This window comes from Canis aureus, chromosome 15 (assembly GCF_053574225.1).
Source record: "Canis aureus isolate CA01 chromosome 15, VMU_Caureus_v.1.0, whole genome shotgun sequence".
Lineage (NCBI taxonomy): Eukaryota > Metazoa > Chordata > Mammalia > Carnivora > Canidae > Canis > Canis aureus.
In genome coordinates this window covers 64,161,783-64,188,793 of record NC_135625.1, presented here as the reverse complement: position 1 = coordinate 64,188,793, position 27,011 = coordinate 64,161,783, and the positions used below count along the sequence as shown (strand labels likewise).

Sequence of the window (27,011 nt, the reverse complement as noted above, 5' to 3'; positions counted from 1 at the left end):
GGGTAAGCCAATCTCAAGTAAGTGCTTATTTTTTTACACTGAATTATTCAAAAGGCTATTTTGGTGGATATTAAAGTCAATTTGTGAGGCGTGCCTGGGTGGCTCAGTCAGTTAAGTATCCAATTCGATTTTGGTTCAGATCGTGATCTCAGGGTCATGAGATCAAGCCCCATATCAGGCTCCTCAACGCTGAGCATGGAGCCTGCTTAAGATTCTCTCTTCCTCTCACTTTCTGCTCTTGTACCCTCTCTCTTTCTAAAAAATAAGTGAATAAATAAATTAAGTCAATTTGTGAAGTTATTTAAAATAAGAAAAATTTCGAATTCCAGCTGAATAACCTTGGCTTTTTAACTTAAGGAATAAAAGTAATAAAATGAAGAAAAAATATGTATTAAAAAGTTATTTGAGTTTGATCAAAATACTGAACACTTGCATTCCTCAAGTGAAAAATTCTGCTTTGTGTTCATCATTTCATATATATCAAGTTAGGTAAAAAAGCAATTCTATTAGCTTACTTTGAATTACTGGTAAAATCGATGAAGTATTAATAATAACTATAAGTTATTGAGTGTTCAATCTGCTTGAGGCACTGTACCACATGTTTAATACACAATAACTAGTTTATGCCTCAAAATAACTTTATGATTTGAGTATTTCCTGTTCCTTATTTTACAGATAAGATATATGAACTTTACAATTAGATAACTTTCCTAATATCACATTGCTTACTCTTGTGGTCATAGGTAAGGATAGGATTCACAATCAGAAATCCAAGCTCTGAAACCTGCATTCTTAACTGCACTGCCATCTATGATTAATATGTTAATCCCAACTATCAAAATTTGTCAAAAATCAAAGTTTAATTCTGTGGCCAATTTTATTGATGCTGTAGTAGCAATATGCCAACACCACAGACACATACTAAAAAATGTTTCAAGTTTTATATTTTTTATTAAAAGTATAAAACACGATAATGTAACTTTTAAACTTTGATTCTTTTTAAATTTTTAATTTTTCTAGACTATTATGAAGAAAATTGAAAAATAGACTATACATAATTTGAACTTTTTTTTCCTTATTCAGGACTAAAACTAAATTTTCTACTTATACTCAAAACTTCCTCTTCATAGAAATTTTCTTTTTTAGCTGTTACTGTCTTTCTGAAACCTGGGTTTGAAATCTTGTGGTGAGTTCCGAGGGCTGGAGCCCAGGGAAAAGATACACCTGAACTTAAAAATGATACAGCTCCTCTCAAGAAGCTGAAGGAAAGAGAGTGGAAATGCACACATACATATAGATAACATTTAAAAATGGGAACAGTTTAGGAAAATAATACTGATAGTCTTAACTTTTCTCAGCAAATCTGGGACCTGGCTGTATCCCGAGAAATAGAAATATGGGTTTAGATTAGCCATTGTGCAGGTGGAAATAGGTCTAAGCAGGATCATGTAAAATGATGTCATAATAGTGGCTGAGCCCAGCTGAGCTTGGAGACCATGACCTAATAGTGACACTAATCCCAGACTGATGGTGTTCTACTATTCAGCCAGACTAAGAAACCTACTTATCAGACAATTTGGGTGGATTAATCCAAGGCTGGGGATTTACAAGGTAAATGAATCTAGGAAGTAAGGGTGATGACGGTAAGTGGTTGAGTTTATGAACCATGAGTCCCATGAGCTATAGGAACCAGGCCGTGTAAAAGAATAGAATCATCATGAGAAGTAGGGTTCAGTAGAAGAGAGCCTTGGAAAAAAGAAAGAAAGAAAAGAAGAAGAGAGCCTTGGTTTCTAAGTAGCATAAGATGAAGAGTGAAAAATGAGATTTGCTGTCATGGAAATAGAGATTCAATGTAGCTACAGATGAGGGAAATGACAAGCTCTGAGGTATGATCGCGAGAATTTGTGGAGACGTAAGCTCTTGTCCAGGGTCAGAAATCTTTGGCTTATCGCTATTTGCTGGACTGGTCACATAGATACTGAGGTGGTTCAAAGTGGTATCAGAACATGCAGTGGAGGGAACTTCAGGGAAGCAGGTGGTCCGTGACTGAGAATGAGTGTCCAGAAGGATTTCTGATTATCTCAACAGAGACTTTTACCTGCATGTCAGAACACTCAGACAAGAGAGGTATGGAGCAGAAAAGTAGAAGAGTAATGAGTGGTCTAAGTGGTCTAAGGATGCCACTGCCTTTCCCCTAGCCCATGTCTTATGAAGTAGAGAAGCAAGTAGCTTCATGATAGGAAAGCAGTGTCCTTGGGTAAGAATATGGTTTCCATGAAGGCCAGGGTTTAGAGGAAGCATTCTGAAAAAAACAAAAACAAAAACAAAAAAAACAAAAAACTCCAGTTGTAGAATTTTAAAAAAAATTCTAATTCAATGAGAATTTTAGCAAGTGCCATGGAGAATTTTGAAAAGAATTGTATGAAGAAGGTGTGAAACTTAATGGGGATGAATAACTGAGTAGTACTCTAAAGAGTCTTCAATTATAGGTAGTAGCAAAATAAAAGTGAGGAAGTGGGGCAGCCGTGGTGGCTCAGTGGTTTAGCACTGCCTTCAGCCCAGGGCCTGATCTTGGAGACCTGGGATCGAGTCCCACGTCAGGCTCCCTGCATGGCCTGCTTCTTCCTCTGCCTGTGTCTCTGCCTCTCTCTCTGTGTCTCTCGTGAATAAATAAATAAAATCTTAAAGTGAGGAAGTGTACCCTTTATCTCAAATACCATGATATAACCTTATTTGACTCTTCAATTCATAAAACATCTCTAGGTATTTGTGAATTTATAGTGTTTAGTATCTGATTCATTCATTTAGCTTTTAATACAAAATCATCATAATTTAGGAATCAAAAAGACGTAGGTGTAGATTTTCTGATATGGGCATAGAGGTTATACTCCTAAAGAAAAGAACTTATGTATTAAATGGGATACTGGTTATCCAATATTTTTTTAATTTATAATAAAAATAAATTTTTATTTTTCAAGTGCATCTCAAAATAGTTAATGTTTTTCTTACCTGTCATGATTTCCATGTTTCACTTTCTTTTGTTAAAGTATCATACTTGCTTTTTGCATATATCCTAATCATTAAGCATAAATATGTCTTTATAATGTGCCTGATCACTCAATGATAATCATATTACGTGAAAAAATAGTACTAAAATACTAATTCCCTAAATTCTTATCTTCTATAATACCAAGAGTCTAATCTGCTGAGTGCTATACAGAAAATGTATCAAGAAAATTATAGAAAGTTCAGGTTTAGGTGGGCGGGGGGTGGGGGTGACTGGGTGATGGGGACTGAGGGGGGCACTTGATGGAGTGAGCACTGGGTGTTATTCTATATGTTGGCGAATTGAACACCAATAAAAATAAATTTATAAATAAAACGTTCAGGTTTGAGGAACTCTATTTTTTTTTCTGGGCCTCATCCTTGTTTTAACTATATAATATATAAAGAAAGTATGTTTCTTAAAGATTTTTTTATTTATTTTAAGGAGAGAGTGAGCAAGCAGGGGGTAGGGGCAGAAGGAGAGAGAATCTTAAGCAGACTTCACACTGAGTGTGGAGCCCAATGTGGGGCTAAATCTCATGATCCTGAGATCATGACCTGAGCCAGAACCAAGAGTTACGTGGTTAACCAACTGTGCCACTCAGGTGCCCCTAAAAAAAGTATTTTAACACAACCGAAATGACCCCAAAATCATTTACTGTGTCAGTCCCTTGGAGGGAAAATATCATAAAAGTGAATCTAAGGAACAGTGGCATTCATGCAGGAAATAGATTATTTCCAACATTTTATTATGAAAGAATTTTAAACATAAAGCAAAATTGAACAACTTTTACAATGAAGTCATCACCTAGATTCCAAAATTAATATTTTCCAATAAATGCTTTATCAAATATCCATTTATCCATTCTGCTATCCAATTAGTAATCCATCTTAGTTTTTGATGCACTTCAAAGTAAACTGCAGACATCAGTAAACTTCCCCTAAAATTTCTCAGCATGTGCATAATTAAAGCTCCTTGGCTCAAGTGCTTTCTTGGCTCAGATTAAAGCTGTTTCTGAGCCAAAGCCCTGTGTGTGTGTGTGCGTGTATGTGTATGTATGTTCCAAAAATGCTTCATTTTTAGGATACCTAGCACCATACTGGATACTTCACTTAATAATATTATAGATGCCACATGTATAAAACTACCTTCTAAAAATTAATCCGAACAGAGCATTTGGTTGCTAAGTTCCCTCAAAACCTTTCTTTTGGAATTAAAGTTAATGCCTTGTGCGAGGGCTCATATTTTATTTTTTATTTTTTGAGGGTTCATATTTTAATCGGATTTTATCATTAAAGAATATCTGCTGTAGGCTGGATCTTCTCATGTGTTTTCATTTCTGATGATATTTTCTTTTCATTCTGGTTTAGCCGTCCCCCCCCCCCCCCAAATTAATAGCATCTGAAGACAGCAGCCTGAGTGTTAAGACAGGAGTGTGTGAGAAGTATCAGCAAATGCAGTGGCCCTTCTGCGACATGGCCTAATATGGTGTACATTCAGTTCCTCATTCTGTGACAGAGATGATTTATTTTTTCCAATCAAGGTTGTCTTTAATTTAAAAATCCATTAAAGTTCTAATTAATCAAAGTGATACTGTTTTTGAATAATTTATATAGTAATGCAATGGCATGGGGACAGTAAAATGTTAAATTCCATGTGTGCCAAACAGACTGAAGTAGCTGAGAGGCTAAATTTCATGAGCTGACTCATGTTAAAATTATTTAACAGCTACTTATCTAGTCACTGACCAAGTGGGATAAGCTCTAGCTGGTAATGGGTCCAGGGGGGCACTTGTCTGACATTTTTATTGCTGGTTGGTAAAGAGGTCAGAGTATACTGAGGGAGTGGCAGGGCTGCAAGGTGGTGGGGGACAGTCTGGAGGTTTGCAGCAGCCTATTTGTCAACAAACATAGAAGTCTTTCAACGCTTCAATGATTGGTCCAGCCCTGGTGGTGTGTGCTACCTGAATGCCAGTCCTGCTTTTTAAGTGAAAAAACAGTATGCTTGGTCATGGAAATATACTTCTAAAGTTTGGGAGCCCTGACAAGTTTTCTTCTCAGTATATTTAATTCTTTGCTGGGCTTTGTGTTTTTTAAAATGTCATTGCACACTCTGCTTTAAGGGACAGAGCTATTTCCTCTAGAGCAGGAAACATGAAATATGAAGTTAGCCAAATTACTAAAGAAGACATTTGGAAATCAAGATAGATCAGTGAGATCAGGACCAAAGTAATTAGAGGATGAAAAGAAAATAGAAAAAAGAAAAGTCAGTTAATCTTGATACTGTTTGTTATAACCTTAGTATTTTCTATTGCTATCAATTAAAAATAAACAGCAGCTCATTATAGGAAACAGAAGATTATTTCAGCAAAACATAGGACAAGTAAAGTGTTTTCAGATTGGAAAGAAGAATGTCCAACTCTGTACCTGCTATAATGTTTACTCTGCAAGCAACTTTTTTTTTTCATAATCTGACTTGCTGTACCAATTCAACTCTATTTTCTTCCACTGCTTTTTAGAGGGTAAATCCTTGAATATGTGACTATGTTACCCTATGATTAGACTCTCATGCACACACACACACACACACACACACACACACACACAGCTGCTATAATGGTATGAAGAATACACTATTAAACTGTTTAACTAGGGCACCTGGGTTGCTTGTCGGTTAAGCATCTGCCTTGGCCCCAGGTTATGATCCCAGGGCCCTGGGATCCCATATCAGGCTCCCTGCTCAGCGAGGTGTCTGCTTCTCCCTCTGCCCCATTCCCCTTGCTTGTGTGTCTGTGCTGCTTTCTCTCACAAAAATAAACAAAATCTTAAAAAAAAATAACTATATTGTTTTGGAATTCAAGTGGCATCTAAAATACTGAGAGACAAGCAAAAAAGAGAAACCTAATCATATTAGCAACCAAATAACATATAACAAAAATGTTTTACCTAGGAATTTCAAATTGAGAATTGTTTAGCAAATCAAAGAAATGAGTCACAGGGATATTCTGATATACATATGACATGTTCGTATACTCAAATATATGAATATGTCACATATATAATATATACATGATGTGTTCATATATTCATAAAAATATATATGTAAGCAGTGGTAGTCAAAGAAAACATGAACAATTATGATTTCACTAAAAGTAAACATACATGCAGAGAGAAAGAAAGGGGAGAGAGACTCCCGGGGAAAGCAGGCTAGGCAGGAGTAACACCAGCCATAATAATGGGCAGAGGGAGGAGTCTCTACTGAATTCATTACATCTTTCTTTGTCAAACCAGCTACTGCTCTATCTCCATACTCCTATGTACTCAGTATCTGTAATTTCCCTTTCAAAATTAATTACTTAGAGCTGTTTAATGTGCCGGATTATTCAGATAAGAAAGTAGTCTTTAAGAATTAATTTCAGAGGTTAAGTTATAAAACTGTCTGTGGAGACAGACCAGTAGGAAGTTGAGCTTCAGATATAAAGCTATTATATATCTCCATTTTCAAAGATCTTCTAAGGGTCAACCACACAGAATGAAAACACAGATATTACCAGCAGTCTCTCTTTGAGGGATGGGAGGCGGGGATGGGGGGCAATCAAAGAATTAGAGATAGCATTTGTTAAGATGTATGGGAGGAGGTTCATGGTAGCCATGACCACTTGAACTCTGATAGATTAAGAAATAAGACAAATGACAAGTATCTTTGGGAAGAACTATATGAAAGTATCTCAGTGATGGAAAATATACCTTTATTTGTTCAAAACTTCTCTTTCCTGCATCCATGTCAGATATATGGATAAAACTTCAGATATTCTTTTGAAATAGTATGCTAGGCAACCACTCACCATTGACTGGAGTTGGCACAGGAGTTGAACCCTATTTGCCCACCATAGTCTTGTAAAGATATATAGGTTAGAGCAGCACATAATAACGAAGGTGTTGGTCTATACCTTATATTCATGTGAATCTTATTTTAAATATTTATTCAAATTATTTCAATATTATGTTAATGCAATTATTTTAATGAGGAATTACGATAAAGGAAATCTAAACTACATTGAGGATAGACATACATCTGAAATATATGCAAAGTGCTATTAGTCACTTTGTGGAAAGAGCATTAGAAAGATTAAATGCATAATCATATGCTTTACATCAGAATTATTCTTGTTAAGAGAATATTATATTTGTACCACTAATGTGGACTATTGCTAAACAAAAATCTTTAGCATGTTTTCTGAAATAATTAACAATAAATATATTTTATCATATATTCTATTCAGTTCCCTAAATAGAGTTTTTCAAAAGCAACTTAAGAAGATATTGCTTTTTAGGAAATCCCAATTACACAAAATGTTGTACAAATGAACAATTACAGTGTTTATATTATGCTTATGACATATTGGTAATTCAAAACTGTTGAGAGTAACACAAAGCAACAATAACACTACTTTCAAAGTTAATAATATCATCTGCCACTTATCACCTACTTTTAGTTTCAAAGAGCTTTACCTTACTCTATCAATTATTGTCATAGTTCGAGGTGCATTCTTGATGAACATGGAAAAAGTAATACTGCTTTTCTTCAGAAAAAATAGAGTACTTTTAATGTTTTATTATATTACAGAGATGGGTGATAAAAATTAGGATTTAGGGTCTCCTGGGAAGAAATGGTAGTGTGTTAAATATTTGTTGGCTTTTCATTATTACCTAAGAGGATAAATCCAAGGACTAAGAGGAAACCCAGCATGAGACAGTGCTCCCACTAACTGATTCCTCTAGGCTTCTGTCCTCTGGAAGCCAGAGTCATCCTCACTAGTAGAAGCTAATAAGAGTAAGAGCCTCAGCATGTCTCTATTAATGTTAGTACACATTGTCCGGCACTAGTATAAAAGATATACAAGAAGATAGATTCAACATAAAACAAGAGAATACCAGAAAATATTTACAAAGTCATGCAGAAAATGAAGATGACTGACTAATCAGACACCTATTAAAGTAGCCAGAGATAAAGTCAAGCTTAGCATGACCAAAAAAAAAAAAAAAAAAAAGGAGAACATTGTGAAAAAGAATGTAAGGAACATTGGGGATATAGTGGAAGAGTCTAACACAATGTAATTTGAGTCTCAGAAAGAAGAGGAAAGGAGGCAGATAAAATATTTGAGAAGAATTTCCCCAAACTGAGGAGTCCTATCAAACCTAAATCCAAGAAAATTCAAGAACTATACACCTCAAAAAAAAAAAATCCGAAGAAAACACCCATGCACACCATGAGAACTGCTTAAGACCAAAATTCAAGAAAAAAAATATTAAAAATGGCTAGGGAAAAAAATCCTTCCTTCATGTGAAAAACAGTAAGTTCAACAGCTGACGTCTCATCCAAAAACAAGGAAGCTAGAAGACAAGAGTGTAACTTCTTCAAATTGCTGCAATAACAATCAACCAAGAATTCTATACCCATATATCCCTCAAGGATAAAGGGGAAAAAAAAGATCATTTTAGACATAAAGAGTCTAAGATAATCTGTCAGTGGGAGAAACATAAAAATATTAGTGTACTCTTCCAGAAGGAAAATGGCTATGCAGATGCTTTGCCAATATACCCTATTTCATCCATGGCACACCATAAACATACATACAATCCCACTTCTCCACTGAGTGTGGTACATAAGGTGTTCTAGATAATTTGATTATCTATTTAACTGAGAGCGAAGTCAGTAGTTCTACTTTTCATTATTTGTGATTTACCTCTATTTTGTTTTTAGCTTTTGTTTTTAGCTATTCAGTCAACCTTGAGAGGAAAAGGCAAAAATGTCAAAGTCTTTCATTCTGTTTTTGACATGTTTTTGAATAAAATAATGTAGCTATTCCTCAAGAATTGGGGAAATGTGTTCAGTTAGGGCTTTTAACCAACTAAAACTATTCCTATATGAATAAACATTCGTTCATATGTTCAACACATTATTGACTACCAGCTATGAGATGAAATGTTTTAGGCAATGTAAATAAATTAATACATAAGCATAAAGTAACCCTTTGTCTTCAAGGAGCTTATGGTCTCTTGGGGCATGTAACAGAGAAATATTGTAAGTTAAAGTGGTAAGTGCTATTAGCACATGAAGCAGGAAAGAGGTTAGGGGATGTGGACATGGATATTAAGTTGTGATTTAATTAGGATATTCAGAGAATATCTCACTGAGAATGTGACACATATCAGAACCTTAAAGGAAAAGAAAAAACAGATCACGAAAACCTAAGAGGTTAGCGTATAGAAGAATGTGGTTCCAGCCATGGGAAAAGCAAATGCAAAGGCTCTGAGGCACTGATGCACTTAGCACACCTGCCTGGCTGAGGCCATTGAATGATGGGATAGAAGCTGAGTTCCAAGATGTAGAAGGAAGGGAGGGTGTGGTGTTGGACATACAAATGGGGTCTCGTCAGCTCTTGTAAAGATTTAGTTTTTTACCTTAAGGGAAGTGGCAAAGTATCATAACATTTTGAACAGAAGAGTGACAATCTGACTTGCACTTTAAAATGATCACTCTATCTGCTGTGCTGGGAATTGACTAAGGCAGTATTGACTAAAGGAAGAAACAATGGCACCTACTGGAAAGCTGTGGCCATGTTCCCTGTGAGAGGATGGTGTCTTCCAACAGGCAGGTAGCTCCAGAAGCCAGCCAAAGTAGAATAATTTGGGCTCTATTGTGTAGGTAAAGCTGGCAGGTCTTGCTGGTGTATCAGTATCAAGGATGACTTCCGGGGTTTTTGGCCTAAGCGACTCTGGAAGGATGAAGTGTTATCACCAATTGAGAATGACATCGGAAGAGCAGTTTTGAGAGGGCATTTTTAGCATGCTTTCATTGTTTTTCTAGATGAAATGGTATCTTTTAAGAATTTGCTGTGCAAGATTTTAAGTGTATTTCAGAAATGACCACTTAGATAACTTAGATATAATTCATAATGCTTACTCCAATAAATGATTTTAAACAAAACCTAGCACACAACTAATCTCATGAGCTTCCATTTTATAATCTATTTACAGATTCTATGAAAATAAAATGAAAAATGCATTTAAAGCCTTTGGCACATAGTAGGTATTCTCTTAAGATATTCCTTTGTAGCTCTATGACATTTAAGGTCATTACTTTTGATGGCCTAGTGTTCAGTTCCTCATAATGTCCTGGAGAAATACAACTTTTTCTTTTAAAAGATTTCATTTATTCATGAGAGACACAGAGAGAGAAACAGAGACACAGGCAGCAGGAGAAGCAGGCTCCCTCCGGAGCCCGATGTGGGACTCAATCCCAGGACCACGACCTGAGCCAAAGGCAGATGCTCAACCACTGAGCCACCCAGGTACCTGAGAAATACAACTTTGAGGATGGTGTTTCAGGTTAACAAAAGAGATAAACTGAAAAAAAAATAATGATGTACAGATGCTAAAATTCAGTAAGATGTCCCAAGAGTGTTTGGGTGACTCAATTGGTTAAGTATCTGACTCTTGATTTCGGCTTAGGTCATGATCTCAGGGTTGTGGGATCAAGTCCTGCATCAGGCTCTGCACTCAGTGTAAAGTCTGCTTCTCCCTCTCCCTCTTCTCCCCGCCCCCACTCATAAATAAATAAATAAATAAATAAATAAATAAATAAATCCTTTAAAAATCTTTTTTAAAAATTCCATATGAAAAAAAATTCCATATGATGTTACAAACCCAGGTACTGCTATATGAATTACAAGGAGATAGGATTCTCTAAGTTGATAAAACAGTATGGAAGCCTATTTCCTTGTAACTCAGGAATTTAAAGCTATCTTGGGCCTATGCACTTAACTATTAAAATATACTGCATTAAAAACAAAGCAAAATCCTACATGGAAATGTCAAACACAAAATTTTAACAGTGATGATGAACAGCCTCAGCGCCAAAGATTAATTTTTTCTTAAATCTTCATGCACTTCAAATTATTTTCAACAATGAGCTTGTCTTATTTTGGTAACCAGAGAAAATATAAAGTAAATCATGCTAACTAAATACTACAATGATTTAACTAGACTTTTAATTTATTACCTGAAGTCTTTAACAATGCACAGCACGATTATTCGGGAATGTTCCACACATAAGCACCAAATTCTTGTAGAATATTTCATCTGTTTCTTGGCTGTTCAAGTATCCTTTGATCAAGGTCTCCCTGCTTCGATTTTCACTGGCCCTGAAGTAACCTCTTTGCTGCTTCCTTTATTTAGAAACCCCCACTTTTTTTTTCACCTTAAGATGTTTTTCACCTTCCCTGCTCACTCTCTTTAGTTCTTCCAGAACTGATCTTTTATATGACTTCACGACGTATTGAACCTGGTCTTTATTCCATCCCCTGCTCTTCTTTCATTTTAGTGCTAATAGCCTTCTCTGCCTTTGCTTGACTTCCTGTCTTCCTCTTTGCCCACTATAACAATTTCTAGGTCTAAGCACTTTCCAGAATTCTAGAAACAGCCTGTACACCCTGCTAAAGAAAATAAACTTGAATAAAGAATTTTCTGCTAGCTCTACACCCCGTCTTTAACATAGTTAGCTGGACAAATCTTGTGAGGGAAATAAAGCCTTCCTAGGGGATGATCTCTCAGGCTGGGTGGTTTCAGACAGAAATGCAAAAAGGCAAGACTTTTGATATTATTCTATCAAGTGTTTCTCTGAGTATACATTGACATATATGGACACATTTCTTATAAGATATGAAAATATAAAATCCCAGTATTGGAAGAAGCCCTGAGTATCAGCTCATGGAGGTCCAATCACTCAGTTGATGTTGGATGACTTCTGTACTTTCCTCCCTTGGAGAACATTCTGCTGGTGCTTGGAAGACTCTAGTAAGCCCCAAACAGGAGACATTGCTGCCCAATATGTCAAATTAGACAGCTTTTTCCCAATGTGATATTGAAACCTGTCTCCCTACAGATTGTAGCCATTTATTCTTAGTTCTTTTTCCTAGATTTGTGCATGGTAAATTTCACCCCTCTTCTGCAGAGTGGACAGCTGTATACAACCCCCGCCCAGGCTTTTCTCTTCACTCTCTGCCTCTGTTTCTTCTACCTTTGAAGTCATCTTTTTTTTTTTTTTTTTTTTTTTAAGTCATCTTTAAAATCAGCAGAAGAAAACCTTTAAACCTAACATGTACCTTTGAATCTACTGTGTGGGCAAATACAAATAAAAAATAAGGCTGATTTCTCCCTGTTGAAAAGAGAGGAAGTATCCTACCTAACCCCTCCTCCCTTCCCTTAGAGCAATTGCTTTAGAAAACTTGTGGGCACCTTCTCTGCCTCTTTGGTATGTGTGTAAATTTTTTTTTAAAGGCTAAATAAGCAGCCCAGGATTGTTACCTCAAAGAGCTGGGAGACATCTCTTTGAAATGTAATCATCAAGGAGCAGGGAGGCCTAGCTCCCAGCTTCCCAGGATGATAGGAGCCTAACCTCACCTGGTGTGTGGCTCCAAAGTGCCAAACCTCCTCTGGTCATAAAAGTAGGAGGCATTTACTGTTTTATTTCATGACAGCAAACACAGGTGATTATCGCAATTACAAAATGCACTTAGCATGAGCTGTATGTGATAAATGGTGCCATCAAGTTCTCTAACTTGAAGACAAGTTATTGTTTGAGAACACATGTATAATGGGTTTTATCTGCTTGGCTATCTAACAGGGTGAGATTTATTCCTTCTGCAATCCCTTTAGCAGATTGTCTGGGATGTGCATCACATTCCGGTTTAATGCTTATTCAATGGCGACACTGTTCCCTTTTTTTGTCTACTTTGTGGAGATGCTTTCTGAAGTGGCAGCAAATTTTGTTTTTTAGATACATTTGCCCATAATTACTGCACGGAATCTCATATATTCAAATCTCATATATTTAATTGACTGATATGGAATTTATTTATAAATATGATCACATAATCAGAGCCCATTGCTTATGATGGGAGACAAAGGGAAGGCACGTGTTTTCAGATTACTTTAAAAATATGCTTTTAAAAACAACTTCATCAAGTTGTTTTTAAAAACAACTTATATTGACGTATATTGAAAGCATTTAGGAATTAGCTGATACTATTACTGAGCCATTAGTTCTGACAACTCACTGAAGATATAGAAATAATTTGAAGATTACAGATAAAAAGTGGAGATATATATGTTTTGTATTACACCTATTTGAAAGTAATTTTACGATGAGTTTGGAAATTATATACTGATTAAGCTAATGTTAAATTTTCCTGAGATTCTAGAATAAAGCAGCAGGCTAGCATTTCAGTCTCAGAAAAACAAAGCAAAACTAAAAGAAACATGTTTGGAAGGAAATTATACCAGATCAATAGAGTACATGACAAAAAAAAATAGGTACATGACAGTACAAATTCACAAGGCAAGGGAATATGAGATATTATGTAGAATTATATGTCTCCTTTACATTCTTTTCAACACAATTGAGGACAGGTTAAAATTGATCTTTATTGTGTAGTGAACATCTATCCAATGAGCAGAATGTTTTGAGCTTACAAAATTCCATTTAATATTTCAGTCAATGACTTGCAAGTCTGGATGGTACATATGTTAATGAGCACAGAAATAAAAGATAAAATTATAAAAGTAATTCCTTTATTTATTCACCTGATAACTCTTGCTTGGCCATGTACTCTATATCAGGCACTATAATAGATATCAGGAATTCACTGAGAGAAGACATTCTAGTTATTCAATACATGAAATTATCAAGGAGATATGATCAAATAAAAACTGAATAGCAATAGTTTAAAACGCCACACTTCAAATAGTATTTTTGTGTTTAAAAGAAGCCTAAAGATTAGCTTTGAAATCTTGAGTGCATTTTAAGCCATATTAAAGAACACAAAATATGTGGCCAACACGAACATTTGAAAAGAAACATTTATGTTTAAATAAAAAGAACGTATTTTTACTACCTTATTTATCAAACTGTCTCAAGGGACTCATTACCATTGCTCAGGTTAATGTTGAATTTTAACATTTAAAATGTTTTCCCCAAACATTTATTGTATTGAAAAATTTAGCAATAGTATGGAAACAATGCAGAGCAAAGCAATGTAACTAAAAGTTATAATTAAGCATGATTTCACATGTAACTGTCAAATTCTTATGGCTTACTCCACGAAGGAGGATAGAGTCCACAATTAGATTCTATAGGGTATAAGGGATTTTAACAGGAAAAAAAGTAAATGTTTTTCTAGAACTTGATAGCAACAATTGTGCTTTTGTGTCTTTCCATTTTTCTCTTTCAAATGGTGAACACAATAGAGGTATTGAGACCTGAACTAAGGTTCAGGATTTATTTGTTTTAGAGTGTTTCTCCTTAACTGGGAGAAACCAGAAGTCCAAAGGAGTTACTGCCGAAATAAAGTAATGGAAAGTGACCTAAGTCAATGTGGCCAGTTGGAATATTGGTCAGAAAGACTTCACCCTCCTCCCATCACTGCCACAGAAAGTATGTTCTCCATGGTCTCTTCATGTTAGGCATGGATATTTGGCTTGCTATGGCTAATGGAATATTAGCAGACATGACTCCACAAGGACTTGAGATCATCTACACTTTGGGGACTTGTCTCTGGCATATCTGCTATTGCTAAAAGAAGAATTTGCTTTGAACTAAAACACTTGTGTCAAGAAGATGAGAGAAACATGTAGCAGAGCAGTACCACCCACCCAAACCTGGCCTAGAACAATCAAGCTCCTGATAATCCCGATTACATGTGTTAAATAAATGCTTATTGTTTTATGCTGCTACATTTTAGTGGCTGCTTGTTATGCATCATTATTGTGGTGTAGCTAATCAGTAAATACAATAATACTGTTTGCTAATATAGTAAACTCTGAAAAGTAGACCTCAGGGAATGCAGAAAAGATGAACGACTTAGTGTTTTTGTTTTTTCCAAATAAGTAAAAAAATTCTGAGAGACCCAGTAGTGAGACAGAATAGTCTAGTTGAAAAGGTAGGAGGCATGAAACTACTCTTCCACACTTTAAAGGGGATGTTAATCTGGGGGATTTGGATAACATGCACATTCCCAGGCCTCTGGTTTCAAGTGTCCAAATTAGTAAGTCTGAGATGGAGCATTGATACCTGATTTTAACCATAATTTCAAGTGAAATGACGATAAGTAGGTAGCCCAGAGATCCCCATAGTACATGGATTTCAACATTTCAACATTCAGCAATCAAGTCTTTCTAATGAAGATGAGACTTTACTTGCAATGTTCCCTCATAAGCTGGTGTAAACAAGACGATCTGTGATTGTGGTTCTAGCTATGTTTATTGTACTGTGTGAAGTTCTGTGATATCTGCCATAGGAAATAAAAGTGAACCCTAAGAACTCATTTATGCCCTCAAAGCAAGTGAATATTATTCAATGAATAGGATGAGCGCAGGGTGGGTAGAAATTGTAAACTATGGAAGGAAAGGACAATAATACAGTAATCCCTATGGAAGAAACATGGATGTGCAGAAGTAACTGGATAATAGTTATTCTTATAGCACAATTTTTTCAATATCTCTACAATATTAGTAACAATAATAGAAAATACATCTAGCACATATAATGTGATGTTCTTTAAAACTTCCTCCCCCTATAAAACAACAACAACAAAATCCTTTGGGAGATATCTCACTTTTGCTTGAATTTTCTGGGTGAGAAAACTGACAGGTTGAGTGACTTGCCCATGTTCATACAGCTAAAGTGGAGTAAAGCTGGAACTTGAACGCACAGTGCACCTCAGGCATCCTTGGTCTTGTCTACAACACTGTAGATAGCATCTTTGGTCTACAAGGAAAAACTTTCAGGTCAAGGTCAGGTGGCCTTTTGTTAACTGCCATGGTGCCATGAGTGAGCAGATAATTAATCCCTACATGAGGAGTGAAGGAATGCATCCGACTCCCCCAAAATATAAAGACTTCACAATTTGTAAGAGCCATGTGTATCTCAGAGATGCTACTATAAATTGAGCTGTAAAGCTACCTAAAAATAATGTAAACATTTTGACATATATTTTAAATATAATCAGGAATTGTTTATTTGCAAGTCTAAGCACTTCAACACATTAGAAAATGGCACTTTTCTAAACAATTTATGAAATAGCCGCTATCCGTAGTTTAAATCTTTCCACTAAAACAACAAATGGATTATTTGCTTTTTGATGCCTCTCGTGGTGAAGGTGTGATCAGGTGGGCTGAGCATGGCTGGTTGAGGCATCACAGCAGATCCATCTGGCCCAATCCTAATGGACAGATCAAAAATGATTCTGTCAGAGACTATTTTATGTGGTGAAAATCTCGTAAATTTAATGGAACAAAGACAATTTACTACTGAACAAGAAAGACACTAGATATATGTTCTGAAAGTGAAATTTGGAAAGGAAAGTTGTAGCAAGAGCAAGCAGGTGACGGTGATGGATATTTTCAAAAGAACTACTGTATCTGCTCTACTGCAGTGCCTCCAGATTTGGTTGCTACAAATCCTGCTGGTAAGCAATTTTGCCACATGATCTTTAAAAGAGCAACACAGATATCTGGATAAATAAGAAAAATTTTGATATATGCTGCTTTGTAAAATACTTTTAAGAAAAAAAACTTGCAAATTCTGGATTTTGCTTGGCTAATTTCTCTTTTCATGTCACTAAATACATAGGCCATGTATAAATTGTACTGTTCCTTTCATTAGGAAGCATACCCGGAAGTCTTGATATATTCAGAATAGCAGCAAATACTTAAGATATCTCCAAAAACATAATATATTTTAGTACATTTTAGATAAGTTCGTTTTAAGACAGAAATTGTCAAAATGCATTTATTTTGAATGTTATAATCCAATGCAGTTTATGTGCTCATTGTATTCTCTCAATCTTTGTACTCCTTAAAATTAAGAACTTAACTCAGTAATATGTCAGTAAATGTGTAGAGACTGGGTCTGGGGTGCTTACCAATTCTGTGATATAAATCCTCTCACTAAGGTTGGTTTCAAGCTACTGATATGCTGCCAAGTGGCTTGCAAAATTCCTGAATACCTAACGACTGGCCCTCTACAGCAGATGCCAATCAGTCCCAGCATCCCACTGTGAAGCTTCAGAAATGTCATGCATCTTTAAGAGGCTGGTTCTTAGATTTAAATATAATCATCTATGGTAATAAGAACATTTTGTTTTCAAATGCCTCTGTTCTCTTTGACCTTTGTAAAATTAGTGGTGAGACTGTTTTTATATTAAGAAAGTCTGACACTAGAAAAGATCTTTCCATGCAGAAGATCCATGGGAAGACTTTTCTCTTAATAAAGGTCATTAAAAATCAAATAGTAAGAGGACAAGAAGTCAAAGCTACTCCATGAGCGAGAAGTTATTCATTTATTCTGTAGAAATGTCTAATTAATATCGAATGAATGTGTATTGCTATTGCTTATATAGGTTATTACCATATTTACTAGAAGTAATGATTCAATAAGCAGCCTGAAAAAAAAAACACCCTGATAAGTTTTTTTTAATAAAATCTAATTATTTCCATGTGATAGACTCCTTAAATGGCATTACTATGCCAGGATAAATTGTACTTCTCTCCAAAATTTGTCTGGGTTCTGATTATTTTTCTCCATCCCCTGTGCTACCACCTGGACCAATGTACTATCAGTTTTCCCAAGATTTTTGCAATAGTTTCTAAAATACATTCCCTGTTTCTATGCTTGTTGTTGACCTTTACTGTCAAATCATTCATTCAGAGTGATCTTTTAAAGCCAAAAAACTCATCATAATACTTCCTTGTTTTATAAGGGTTTTGACCCTCCAACTTATTCTCATTTCACCTCTATTGAAACCAGAGTTCTCATAAAGGTTAGGGATCTCTTGTCTCTTGCTGCTTTAAGGATCTTTTCTTTATCTTTGGAATTTGCAAGTTTCACTATTAAATGTTGGGATATTGAACAGTTTTTATTGTTTGTAAGGGGGGATCTCTCTATCTCCTGGATCTGAATGCCTGTTTCCCTCCCCAAGTTAGGGAAGTTCTCAGCTATTGTTCAAATACACTTTCTGGTCCTCTGTCCCTTTCGGCGCCCTCTGGAATCCCAATTAAACATAGATTTTTTTTCTTCTGAGGCTGTCATTTATTTCCCTTAACATTTCCTAAAAAAAAAAAAAAAAAAAAGAAAGAAAGAAACCAGAGTTCTCACAATGTTTTAATGGCTCCCACATTACTGTATGATCTAACCCCTTTCCATCTAACTTTAAACTAAGGTTTCATTTCACTCATCGCATTCTAGACACTCTCTTTCTTGCTGCTCCACTCTCACCAGAATCCTGCTCAGCCCCTTTGCATTTGTGGTTTCCTCAACCTAAAATGCTCTTTATACGTGACTTAGCTCTTTACATATCTTGTTTAGATTTTTGTTCCAAATCACCTTCTTAGTGATTTAAAGTAGCATTTATCTTATCCTTATACTTTCTATCTTCCTTCCTTGGTTTATTTTTCTACTTGTGCTTAAACTAAGTTAATGCCCTTAATGTTTTGCTTTTATACTTATTATTTGTCACCCACCACTGGAGTATAAACAAAATGAGGAAAATTATTTTTCATTAGTGTACCCCAAAAGTTGCCTGATATGTAATAGGTGCTGGATAAATATTTGAGGAATCGATACATAAATTGTTCACAACAATATTCCCCAGAAAATGTTGTCATTATTTACCAAATATTTCATTTTATGTGCTACATTATAAGTCTATACTATTGTCTCCCTGTTTTTACTTCCCTGACTAATGAAACTCAGAAGCCTAAAAGAAGAGTTGGTTACAAAGAGAGCAAGGAAAAAAAAAACAGATTTTTTGCAAGTCTTCTCAGTATCCACTCCCCCAGCAATATTCTATCCCAAACTATTATGTGGGAATAGCATCATGGGAAATAGTGGAAGAGAGAGCTTTAAGAATAGAATGCTCCACTGAAGCAACTGTTAAAGCAAAACAAGGCAAAATAACCTAAAACAAATGAATAATAATAATAAAAAAAACTTGAAAGAATAAACCGTATCAGATTTCCAAAACTTAACTAAGAATTTAAAGCATCAGGTGGGTGCTTAATGAAGCAAGTGACTACAAAGTTTTGGTGTTGAAGAACATCTCTGTCAAGTCACATACTGCAGTGGAGACTTTAGTGACCACACAGAAAAAGGAAAACAGCTTGTGAAAATGGTGTGGAAAGTCACTTTAAAAAAATGACTGGAAACCTCAACAATCAACAACAAAAGTCACTGGAGTGGAGGGAGAATCTAATTTCCAGAGTCATCATATTATAATGTCCAGAATGTCTAGTTTTCAGAAAAATAAGTAAATAACAATTTTAAAGTAATGAGACATTAAAAAAAAAAAGACAAGAATGAATGGCCCATTCACTGGAAAAAAATACATTTATAGAAGGCCTCCCCTAGGAAGCCCAGACATTGGATGTACCATACAAAAACTTAAATCACTGTCTTGTGTATGCACAAAGGGCAGAGGCAAATTGTCAGTGAATAACTAAAGGAAACCAGGAGAACTATATATGAACAAATACGTCTGGAGCTACTGGATTTCCCAATGCAAAAGAACAAAGTTAGTTCCCTACCTCATAGCATATAGAAAATTAACTCAAAATGGATGCACATCCTAAATGTAAGATCTAAAACTGTTAAAACACCTAGAAAAAGCACAAGGATCAATCTTGATGAACTGGATTTAGCAAGGGATTCTTATGTATGACACCAAAGTATTATCAATGTGAAATGATAAAGACAATGAACTTCATTGTAACCTTTTCTCTATTAAAGGATGCTATCCACAAAGTGGATATGGGAGTAAAGCTAAAGGATGGGAGGATATATTTGCAAATCACATACCTGAAAAGGGTCCCAAATCCAAACTATATTAATAACATAATAATAAAAAGATAAAAAAAACAATTTTAAAAAATGGGAAAATGACCTGAACAGACATTTCTCTAGAGAAGATATACAAATGGCCAAAAGGATGTTCAACAACATTGAGAATTAGGAAAATAAAAATGAACACTGGGGCACCTGGATAGCTCAGATGGTTAAGCATCCAACCCTTGGTTTCAGCTCAGGTTGTGATCTCAGGGTTGTGAGATCAAGCCCGATTAGAGCCTGCCTAAGATTCTCTCTCTCTCTCTCTTTCTGTCCCTCCCTCAACTCATGCTCTCTCTCTCTCTCTCTCAAAACAAAACAAAGCAAAACAGTAAACCACAATGAGAAACCACTTTATACCCAGTAGGATGCCTATAATTCAAACAAACAATACATGTTGGTGAGGATGTGGAAAATTTAGACACCTAGTACATTGTTGGTAGGTTTATAAAATGTTGCAGCTGCTGTGGGTATCCACAGGAGGTTAAATGTAGAATTACATTATGACCCAGCAATTCCACTCTCAGGTATGTATACCAACCAAGTGAAAACAAGTACTCAAACATGTACAAAAATAGTCATTATAGCATTATTGAAAATAGCCAAAAGGTAGAAACAACCCAAATGTTCAATCAAAACCATCATATATGTACAATGGAATGTAATTCAGCCATTAAAGGGAATGAAGTACTATGATACATGTTACAATGTGAGTGGACCTCAAAAATATAATGCTAAGTGAAATAAGCCATAAACACAACATTACATGTTGTATGAATCCATTTTTATGAAACATACACAGTGAGAAAATCCATAGACAGAAAGAATGGAATAGTTTGTTGCCTGGGACTGGGAGGAACAGGTCAATGAGAAGTGACTGCTTTGTGGGTATGAGGATTTTTGGGGGGTGAATAAATGGTTTCAGAACTAGATAGAAGTGGTAGTTGAACTACATTGTGCATATACTAAACCCTCCTAGCCAGTGAGTTATATGCTTTAAAATGGCTTATTTTGTGTTCTGTGAATCCCACTCCCCCCAGGGGAAAAAAAAACACACCTATTTTTAGGATTATTTTGGAGATGAGTTTATCAGCATCTTTCTTAGGTTGCCTGAAGTGTATTCCAATCTTTACTAAATAGCTACAAGATTATATGCATCTACCATATATGCTTTAAGGAAAAGACAATATAATCTTCTGTGGTAACTGTGGTAATTAAAACATAATAACAATACATTAAAAAAATGTCCTCAGTATTCTGATATTTACAAAAGACCTATTTTGCACCAGTGTTTCACTGAGTGTTTCTCCAGAGAGCTAAATAAAGGGGGTACTTGGAGATTTTGAAAAAAAGTGTTATTTAATGTGATTTAACTCAAGTGGAGAAAGGCAATTGGAAGAAGAAACTTTTATTATTAATTTAAAAGTCACCTGACATTGTCTAAACAAAACGAAGAACAACAGAAATCTATGTAGAAATGTCTTAAGTTGAATAGCAACCTCCTCTGATCTGCCTCATTAAAAATAACCATTTTTATTAGTGGCTGGATTTGGGCTCTTCTAGTAGTCATCTTTATCAATTTAAATAACATATGTATATGGCAGTTTCTTGGGTTGAATTTGGTTGACTCTACTTTTAAGAATAGGAATAAAATGTGGTTTTAGCATTCACTTAATCCTGTTTCTTTTTGTTTTAAATCATTTTATTCCATTTCTACACTTTATCATTTTTAAATGCTTTTTGATTCATCAACTTCAGATACTGTGTAAAAACACAGTCAACACCCAAGTCAAAAAGATGAGCAAATTATTCTCTATTTCTAACATCTTCTTTTCTAAAATGTTAGCAATTTAAAGGTCTTCAAAATGTCAAGGTTTGCAGTATTTAAATTTTATTCTGTAACAAGAATTAGATCTTTGCTTTGTCTTTATGAATTGAAAAATGTAAACCCAGTCAATAAGATATTATGGTTATCTGAGTATTATTCATGGCAAAACCGATTGTTAACTGGATGCATAAATGAGACATTGTAATTCTCTTTCACTAACGGGATTAGTTAAATGTCTATCACATACCACTGAATTTAAAGTACTTAAATTATGTCAAGATTAAGATATGTAATTTCAGTCTTGGAATTCCTTTCATTTTCTGACTGTTTTGATAAAGCATACATATTTGAAATTTGATCTCTTTGAAACTAAAGGGGCCCTAAACCCTCTCTTAATCAATATTCAATACTAATCCATTGAATTAAAGATTTATTAGTGTATTTATTGCCTTGGTTTAAGCACTTTCCTTTTTTAATAGAAACTCTATTTGATTTTAAAAGTTTTGCTATTTAGTGTACATCTATAGAAAGTACTTGAAAATGAGTACTTGAGGCCATGCCATGTTAATAGTTAATCTGTACAATCAGTAGCTTATATGGACATAGGACTGGAATTACAACAATGGGGCATCCCAGAATACTAACACAAGCATTATGAATATATTATAATAGGGCAAATGACATGTAATTATGCATATTTATTTAGCTGATGGCATTTCATGCATGTGTATATTAGGGAGTGGTTGATACTCACATTTTTGAGGGAAAACATTAGAAAAGGTCTTGGGTCCCAATTCCCCAAATTAATATCAGAATGACAGGAAGTAAAGGTCCAAGAATATTGGAAATCATTCATCTATGTATGATAAATGTATTTAGTTACTAAGAATTATGCGTATTATGCTTTGACATGATAAACCATATACTTAATAAGCTGTGATGGCAAGAAGTTTTTGAACTTCTAAACTGGTTTAACATGATCTTTTATCCTCTTTACTAGAAAACATTTAGGTGTGTGGAAAATGGAGGTAAAGATCACTGCCTTGAAATCAAGATGTTTGTGGTCTTTCTGAGGTATCCACTCCTGGATATGGTGTTATCCTCTCTAATTCCTCGTGTTCCTCATCTGATGAAGGTAATCATCAAATAAATAATATTACTATGTTGCTGCAAAAATGAAAGATAAGGCGTTATAATATCTAATTTGGTCAATAGTAATCATTATTAATGTTTCTCATTGTATTTTCTTATTAAAAAAAAAAAAACTAGACCCATTACCAACAATCAAAGGCAAACCAGGCAAGATATATTTGATACACTTTCATGCTAGAACCCCTTTGTCTCAGATTTTTCTTTCTAATATAGGATTATAATATCTATCCCCTAGAGTGGTTGTGATCATTACATTAGAGAAGAATGTAGATTATGTGAAGCTGTGTGCAAACTATAAAAGCTCCACCAATGTTAGATATTTTAATGGGTTACTAGGATAAGATGAAATATATCAAAAATTCAAAACAGGCATTTTGCAAACATTGTGCCTGCGAGACCCTAAAACAGGCTGCATCATTTTTAAAACCATGTTGAAGCTTAGAATATACTTCTTTTAGGTGTATTAAGTGATTATGTTAGTATTTGAAACAAAACTCCACAGAATAAGTAGAGTACAGATTAGGATTATGAGCCACTGAGGGTTGAAATCACTTGCCAAAAATCACAGAACTAAAAACTACTGGGCTAGGATTCAACACAAAGCAGGCTGACTGCGGGACCAAATTTTTTGAAAGATACATTAAGAAACCTATTTTTATGTGGAAGAAGTAACAAAAACCTCACATAAAGGGCACAGCTTTATGGCTCTTCCAGAGAGCTTCGTTTTGATTTTCTCTTAAGCAATCTAAAAGGCATATTTCACATTTTCTTTTTTAAGTTTTTATTAACCTATTTACATCTCTGTTGTATAATTTAAGGTGAAGAACAAGATTGGAAAATTTTCTCCTTAACAAATAATCATTTGTTACACTTATTTATTTGAATATCTGTTAACTATGATTTAAAAAGAAGGAGGTTGTAATTTTGGAGCACACTGTATTTAGAAATAATGTTTCTCTGGAACTGACATGAAAGAGTTAATGCTGCCAGTATAGGGTAGAGTCCAAGTCCAGGAAAGATAATATTGGCAGGCACTTGAATAAAAAGCAACTACAGACCTGTCATGACTGTGTCTTGAGTAATGGGATTCATTCATTTTGGTATTTTTAATGCAATTGTAAACTGCCATTTTCCTCACGGTTTAAAGCAGTTTTTTTTGATGATATAGCTATAAATGTGAAAACCAAATTAACTTGTCACATTTGACTGGCTAAAGTATTTCCCAATCCCATTTTTAGGGTATTGATAAAACCTCAATAATCAGGGTTTAAATCAGGAGAAAGAATGACATTTTGCAGGATCACAGAAATGTCCCAAAGATGAAAAATATGAAGAAAGTTGGTTAATATATGGTTGTTTATGAAGTACAGAATCTTATATTAAAAATAAGAGCACACAATCCTGGGATTAATGTCAGTAAGTCAATACCCACTATCTGAAACAGCACTATCACACAATATTGACTGGCACTTGTATTTCTATTCTTTTATTAAATTAACTCTAATGTTTCCTTAGGGGGTTCTCTATTTTAATAACTGAAATTCACTCTTTCCATTTTAACCCAATTGTTTCTGAAGGTAAGGATTCTTTTTCCTATGTGGTGGTAAACATTAATTCACAGGTCTGCAAAGTAATACCCAGACAATGGAACAATTTCAGCTTGAGAAGAAGGAAGCTTCCTTGTGGAGATGTACCTTGTTCAGTGAACCTTATTGGTCTAGATTAAAGACCACTCCCACTAGTGTTATCAAAGCCTAACTTATGGAGCTTTTCCTGGGGAATTTTTACAAAAGAAGCTTCTCCAGTATTCAATCACATAAAAATACTTCTATTGCACAGAATCAGCTAAGTGTATGCTCTCTTAATCTACCTAACTTTATAAGGCTTGTGTAATAAATACTACTAAGATACATGGGAGAAACGCAGAAGCTAGGATCTCTTTAGCAAGTGCCATCTACCCTATTTTCATAACATTCTGATCTATCAAAAACAGACCCAAATTAAAACAACTTTTTTTTTTTTACAATTTTGCTCTAAGCTTAAATTTGCTCTAAAATATGAAGTTTATTAATTTAAAAAAAGAATGCCATAAAGAATTTGCTAAATAAATGCCAATATCACCACTAAAAAAGAAAAAGAACTGATACATGCTTCTACAGCATAGAAGAACCACGAAAATATAGGCCATGTAAAAGAAGCCAGTCACAAAACACCATATATTACATGATTCATTTTATATGAAATGTCCAGAATAGGGAAATCTACAGATAAAGTAATAGGGCTGGGAGTGAAGTTCCCAGGGCTGGGAGTGAAGGGCAGGAGGAGTTGGGGAGCATTGCCAATAGTTATGGAGTTTCCATGGGAGGCATGTTGAAAATGTTCTAAATTATTGTAAAGATGAGTACATATCTCTGAATGTACTGAAAACTTGAATTATACACTTTAAATAGGATAATCTATAGTATGCAAATTAAACCTCATTAAAGCATTAAGTAACCTATGACTATTTTAAAAGTGCTTTGGTGTAATATCTACTTCATGACAAAACATACAATAATATCATATTAAGAAGTCTTTTTGAGAGATACCTTGTTCTTTCAAACAATCGCAGTCTACTTCTTTCATATTCTGTGATTTATATTAGATTAATTTCTCCCTTGGAAATGTATATCTGTAATACAATCTCATACCCAAATAGTTTTTTAGGGAGCACTATAAAAATGTTTATACATTTTTAAAAAGGACATTCAAGTCTAGTGATGTGAGTTAAAGGGAACTATGCAGAGATGGGTGGATTAAATTCTATGTGGTGATTTCCTCCCCAAAAAAATCAGTTAAAATCACATGGTTCTCAGTACATATTTAATCTTCCATGGAAATACACAACTACGTGTTTAAACATTATTCATGATTAAAGACCGGAAATTAGGAGATTTGATCTGCAGAAAGGATATCAGAGGCAGAGACTACTGACTTTCAAGGTGTAGAGCCTTATTTATCCTTATTCTGGGTTTGAGGATAATATACTATTCTGGTTTCCCCTCTCACCCTCCTGAATGGTGCTCCCCAGTCTTTCCTAGATCATTTTCCTTTCCTGAATTACAACATTTGGTGTGTTCTAAGCAAGGCTCAGTCTTCAGAGCTTTTCGTTGCCATACCTACATTCACTCCTTAATGGTCACACAGAATCTTGCTTTGAAATACAGTATTTATAGGATAAATCTCAAATCTAAATCTCCAGTCCAGACAGATTTACAGTACTGTGCCAAATCATATTGGAGCCTGAGGCAAAAGGAAAACTCAGTAATATTGATCCTGCCTGTATTAGTTTTCTATTGCTATCGTAACAAATAACTACAAGCTTAGCATCTTAAAACAAAACAAAGCAAAAAAAAAAAAAAAAAAGCAAACAAATTTAGTATCTCATAATTCTGTGGGTCAGAAATCTGGTAGGCTGATGTGGTTTCTTTGTTCCGGGCTCCACAAGGCTGAAATCAAGATGGCAGATGGACTGGGCTCTTAAGACTCTAGGGGAGAATCAGCTTCTTGGCTTACTCTGGTATTGGCAGAATTCAATTCTTTGGAGTTATAAGGCTGAAGTCCCTGTATTCCTTGCTTGCTGTTGTCCAGGAGTTGTTCTTAGCTTCTAGTGTCCACACCTTGCTGTCTCCTGGCTTACGACTCACTATGGCTTATCTTCAAAGCCAACAATAGCCAACTATAGCTTTCTCATGCTTTCCTGACTCTCCTTCCACCACACATATCTGACTATTTTGGCTTTCTTTTCCACTTTAAAGGGTTCATGAGGTTATAGCGGGCTCATTTAACAATCCAGGGTAATACTTCTGTTTTAAGGGTGGCTGATTAGCAATCTAATACCATCTACAAAGTCTCTTTTGACATGTAATGTAAGAAATCCATGGGCATAACACTGAGGAATAAAAATCATGGGGCCCAAAGTCCTGCCTACCAAACTATTCTTATCTGAAAATTTTGCTATTTTGCTCACCATGTATTGTTCACATTAATTTTTTAAAATCACAT

At 35.0% G+C, this 27,011-nt stretch overlaps 1 long non-coding RNA gene across 4 annotated transcripts in view; it reads left to right on the top strand.

Annotated features, from left to right (window-relative positions):
- The first annotated feature begins 1,478 nt into the window (after nt 1-1,478).
- Nucleotides 1,479-27,011, top strand: part of LOC144285043 (uncharacterized) — a 64,577-nt gene continuing 39,044 nt past the window's right edge. For all 4 annotated transcript variants that reach the window (XR_013353442.1, XR_013353443.1, XR_013353441.1 and 1 more), the window contains exons 1-2: nt 1,479-1,611; nt 22,816-22,950. This is a non-coding gene — a long non-coding RNA (uncharacterized LOC144285043). The remainder of the gene's footprint in view (nt 1,612-22,815; nt 22,951-27,011) is intronic.